This window comes from Cryptomeria japonica, chromosome 8 (assembly GCF_030272615.1).
Source record: "Cryptomeria japonica chromosome 8, Sugi_1.0, whole genome shotgun sequence".
Classification (NCBI taxonomy): Eukaryota; Viridiplantae; Streptophyta; class Pinopsida; order Cupressales; family Cupressaceae; genus Cryptomeria; species Cryptomeria japonica.
The window spans coordinates 52,904,008-52,910,007 of record NC_081412.1 but is presented as its reverse complement, the minus strand read 5'-3'; positions in this window follow the sequence as shown (position 1 = coordinate 52,910,007).

The window sequence follows — 6,000 nt, the reverse complement described above, 5'->3', positions numbered from 1 at the left end:
TGAACCATAACAACCTGAGTATAGCTTACATGGATTTTAATGTTGCAAGATGGCACAAGCATCGAGGTATAATTGAACCAAGATGACTTGAGTGTTGAGTGTGTAAATGAGACAAGAGTTAACCTTAGTCCCATACAAAACTAAAATGTCTTCAGTGATATGTTAACCAATCACGTCATAAGACCAATTTACATAGTAGAAGGCTTCACTCCCAAACAAGAGACAAAAAATATCACATTTCTTCCTTGCTTCTCTAGTCGGTGAGACATCCTTGAGTTTCTTAGGATATATGATAAGCAAAAATTAACAACCATAAGTAAGCATGCATGCTATTGGAAATGTATTCTTGTCAATTAAAACATCTTGCAAATAGATCTTTTGTTCAATTCAAATCAGTTCAATTCCTTGATGTCTACCCTTCTTGCATTGTCATTGTCAGTGTTGGTTGTTCTGATCTTTGTTGTCTTGCTACGTGTTTGGTCTAATGTCTAAAACCCGCAAGGCGAAATGCCCCCAACGAGGTCAGGATTTTGCCCCTTGTTGTCGATACTACTTTGATATGGATATATACACTGATCACCAAGTCATGGTGGGATATGATTCAAATAATCAAGGACAATGACTACATTAAGTGTGTATGGGATAATGTTGCGTTTATAAGTGTTCTACGATGGATATGGGTTTAGATCAGATGGAGCCAAAGATATGATATGAGTACAGATAGATAAAGGAGATGCTCTATCACAAATGGAACATGTTGCTAGGTTTTCACCACTTGTTTTTATTGCACTTTTTTTATTTTAATGATTTTTTGTATTTTTCTCAATTTTTTTGTATCATAGGGTTCCTGTTTGCCAAGTTTTCACCCTAGTGACAATTTTTAACTTTTTTATTTATTTTTATTTTTTTGCTTGATCCGTGCATTGGACGACTCAAGTGTAGAACTTCTTCAGATTAATGTTGTTGGCCAGCTCATAAAGTGCGTCCCCTTCTGAAGTTGATAACGGATATGCTCCCGATCCATAAGCTGATATGATAACAATGGGCCCCAACCAGTTGGGTTCAAATTTCCCTTTCTTTTCTCGATTTTGTTGATTCTGGGGGTTTTCCTTTAGGATCAAATCACCAATTTTGAAAGCCCTTGGGATGACTTTGTAATGATAGCTTATGCACATTCATTGTTGATATGCCTTGAGATGATCAAAGACACATTGGCGACGTTCATTTAGTAGCTTGAGATATTACAATTTGTTGACTCAATATTCCTCATCTAGAATGAGGCCTTTCAATGACACCTGGAGTGATGGAATCTCTACCTCAATAGGTAGGATAGATTTTGATCCATACATAAATAAGTATGGTGCAGCTCCTGTAGGTGTGTGGATACTCGTTCTGTTGGCCCAAAGTGTAGGATTGAGCTGGATGTGCCAATCTTTACCATCACCATTCACTGTCTTTTTGAGGATTTTCAAGATTATCTTGTTTGAGGCCTCTGCTTGGCCATTCTCTTGTGGATAATAAGGTGTCAAAAATCAAGGTTGGATATGGAATCGTTCACAAATCTCTTGGACAACTTGATTTTTGAAAGGTATTCCATTATCTGTGATAATGGAACTAGGGATTTCATATCGACATATGAGGTAATTCAAGATGAAGGAAGCTATTTTTTTGTCGATTAGTAGTTAATGGAACTACCTCAATCCATTTGGTGAAGTACTTGATGGCCGTGATGATGAACTTGTGTCCATTTGATGAGGAAGGATGGCTCTTTCCCACTAGATCGAGTCCCCACTGACAGAAAGGCCAAGATGTAGTGAATGGTTGCAACTCTTGCATCGATGGATGTATGAGGTTACCATGAATTTGACACTTAGGACATTTCCTAGAAAACTGATAGGACTCTTTCTCCATTGTCGGCCAGTAATATTCCATCCTCAGGAGCTTCTTCGCAAGAGTAGGACCACTTGAATGCGTACCACAAATACATTTGTGAAGCTCATGTAAGGCGGAGTCAGATTCAATGCGATTGAGGAATCAAAGAAGAGTACCATCAAGACCTCGGTGATAAAGTGTGTCAGTGGTTAAGGTGTAGCGGGTTGCTTGTTGGATAAAGCTTCGTTTCGAGATAGGTCAAGTGGGAGGGTATTGTTTTTGAGATAGGCATAGATCTTCCTGTATAGGGGGGAATCAGAACCGTTTAGAGCATAAATAACTTGGGATTCTGAGTTGTTATAGGTCGGGGAAAATAATTTCTCCACCAAGAATTCATAGCTATTTTTTTTATCTATAATTTGCAGGAGTGAGGGGATAGTGGCCATTGCATCAGCAGCTCTTTTGTCCAACCTTGGAATCTCCTCAAAGGTGATGTCCATAAAGTACTTCTTGAAATCATCCACCATTCACTTGTAAGGCATTAGCTTATCATCCTTTGTCTGATAGTCATCATTGATATGATTGATAACTAATTGAGACTCTCCATAAACTCTCAATTCTGTGATTTTCTAATCCACATCTACTTTGATACATGTTACGAGAACTTCATACTCAGCGATATTATTGGTGCATGGGAACATCAATCTATAGGATCTTGAAGTTTTGTATCCCTCCGTAGTGATGAAAAAGATGTCTGCACCTGATCCATGTTGGGTATAGGATCCATCAAAGTATAGGGTCCAATGCTTTGGTGCAACAGTGAACACATCTGTATCTAGGAATTCCACCTATAATGGGTGTTTATCTGGTAGTGGTGCTTCTGCCAATTGATCTGCTATTGTGTGTCCTTTGATATCCCTTTGTTCTATATATTGAATGTTAAACTTGCTTGGGATCGTGACCCATTTTGCTAACCTCCCTGTGAGAGCGTCTTTTGTTGAGTAAGTATTTTTATTGGGTTGATATTTGCTATGAGCTTGAAAGTATGAGCTAACATATAGTGTCACAACTTTTTGGGAAGCGAACACTACAACTAAGTAATCCTTTTCAATGAAAGTGTAATTGAGTTCATAGTCATTCAACATCTTTCTTATGTAATATATTTCTTTGCCTGTCAGATCTTCTTGTGCTAGCAGTGCCCCTAGTGACACTTTTGTTGTTGATATATAGAGGATGAGTGGCTTAACCACTATTGGTGTTACCAAAATGGGTGGATTCATCAGATATTGTTTGAGCTGGTAGAATGATTATGCACACTTGTCTTCCCATCTGAAAGGTACATTCTTATGAAGTAAATGGTTAAATGGGAGACATTGTCTGCTAATTGAGCAATGAATCATCTAATGGATTGTAGCCTGCCTTGAAGAGATTATAGTTGGCTAATGTTTGTAGGAGGTTGCATTTCCATGATAGCTTGAACCTTTGCTGGATCCACCTTGATGCCTTTTTCTGATACTATGTATCCAAAAAAATTGTCGGATGTTACCCCAAAGACACACTTCTTAGGGTTTAATCTGGCATTGAATTTTTTTAGTATTTGAAAGATTTTATCTAGGATGTCCAGTTTTTCTGCTCTTGTGAATGATTTATCTAGCAAATCTTCCATAAAAGTGTGCATCATGTCGTGGAAGATTGTTGTCATGGCCCTCTGATAAGTTGCACCAGCATTTTTCAAGCCAAAAGGCATGGCGTTCCAGCAATATGTACCCCACAAACTTGTGAATGTCATTTTATCCTAATCTTCTAGAGCTATCTTTATTTGGTTGTAGCCAGATAAACCATCCATGAGGGATAACATAGCATGGCTGGCAATTAGATCAAAAATGGTGTTGATTATTGGTAAAGGGAAGTCATCCTTTCGACAAGCTTTGTTGAGATCCCTAAAGTCTATACAAATCCTGATGATTTTATCTAGTTTAGATAGTGGGACGATGTTAGATATCCATTCCGCATAATCAACTGGTCAGATGAATCCTACATCAAGTAACTTCTTCATTTCTTCTTTTTTCCAATAGGGCCACATGTGGGTTCATCTTCTTTAATTTATGTTTGACAAGTTTAGCTCTAGGAGCGATGGACAAGTGATGCATGATGAGATTTGGATCTACCCCCACCATGTTTGCATAAGACCAAGCAAAATTGATTTTCTTCTCCTTGAAGAATTTGACAAAGTCCAGTTTTTCCTTTTCTGTGAGTGATTCCACCAGATGTACATTTTGGGTTGTTGCTTCAGTGTCGATATTTATTGATTGAGTTGGCTCAATCAAGATTGATGACCTCTCCCGGTAATGTTCTAGAAGAGTATCAAGTCTCCCATCTTCAAATGCCTCAAAGAGGTTTTCACCATTAGGTGTGTCCTTTGTTTTTACTTTTTTGCTATCTAATACTACCATTAGATCATTTTCACCATTAGATCAACTTTTTATTTTGTTCATTTTGTCACTGAGAGACTTGGAACTCCCCTAATTGTAGATATTATTATGCGATTCGCTGGTGGAGCATTTTTTGGGGTTAACAAAGTAGAGGTATTGAACAATGGCCTCATGATTTTGGAAGATTGGTATATTGTGCTCAGGTTCTTCCCAGTCTATGAGGTCAGGATATATGAGCGGTAGGGAGTCATTTGGCGAGTCAAGATCAACCACTATGAGGGTCATGATATAGATATTGTAATAATTTTTTGGGGCATGGGTGAGGTTTATAACAATCTCAGGATTTTCAATGGTACTCTCGTCGATATTGCATCTTTCATATTGAAGAGGTTCGTTAGATCACTGGCCTCAAAAATATGTTGTCGGCCAAATTCAAATGATCTCGAGCTTGAGACTTGTCCCTCATAAGGAATGGGTATGTATGTGTGTATTGTATCCACTCCAATATCCTATGTAACATTAGAACAAGCGTCCCACTCATACTCATTGGAATCTATTTCAGAATCATTCTCCCAAGTTACCCCATTGAATCTGACAGGGATGTTATATGGTGAGAAAATATCACTGATAATTGATACAAGCTTGGTAGCTTGTTCTGATTCAGGATTTGTGCTTCTTTTTATTCTTTAGATTTGGTCATACATAGTTTCCCTTTTTTGAGTAGCAATCTCCTTAGTTTGTGGCTTAGACTCGGTTTGATCAGGTTCTTGTACATGATTTACTTTCTTATAAGAAGCTTCCTCCCTCTGGATAGTGATTTCTTCTTGTCGGTTCTCATTTTCTTCACACTCTTGTTCTTTTCTTATCTTTGCAACTACTTGATGTAGTGCTTCTTACCATGAGTCTTTGTTATGTGTTATCTTCTCCCCATTGGGGTTTTTGATGGTGATCTCTCTTTGGCATAGGTTGAATATAGTGACCATATCCAAGTCCTAATTTGTCTTTTGAAAGTTGTGAATGGGCTTGTATGGGTTCTATGATGTCTTATTAACACTTACCAATAGGTCCTTTTCCTTTGTATCCCATGTGTTGCATGATTCTAAACCCATTTCCATATTCTTTTGTTGGAACGACTACTTCTAGGGTAGTAGCTCTAATTTCTTCCTCATCCTTGTATAGCCAGCTAAGGATGTCTTTGTCTTCTAATTCTTCAGCTAGTGTGCCCATTTGGATAAGTTTACTATCAAAAATTTTAATGGGTTGTGATGTCTGATGTCTTGATGTTGAAGGTTGTCCATGAGACCTTGGTGAAGTTGGCAGTTTAGATAAACATAGGGGTCCAAAAGAGTATTACCCCATGCCTTGGTCCTTTATCTTCATCCTTTTCTCAAATTTCATGGACAACAACTTGAATTTTTCTTGATGGTTGGATGATGAGGAAGCTTGGGCCTCCCTGTTGTGTGGAATGAGGATATTTTGTGTTGTGCACATAGCATTGTAGTACTAAAAAGGGTTAATATCTGTTGATATTGAAATTTCTTGTCCATTGTAGGGGAACTTGAGATATTGATGGTACATGGAAGGTGTTAGATAGTTCAAATAATCGGAAGACGACTAAGAGGGGGGTGAATCAATTGTCACAGATTACCACAACATTTAGCAATTAAAACTTTAATACCATAACCCAAAACATTAA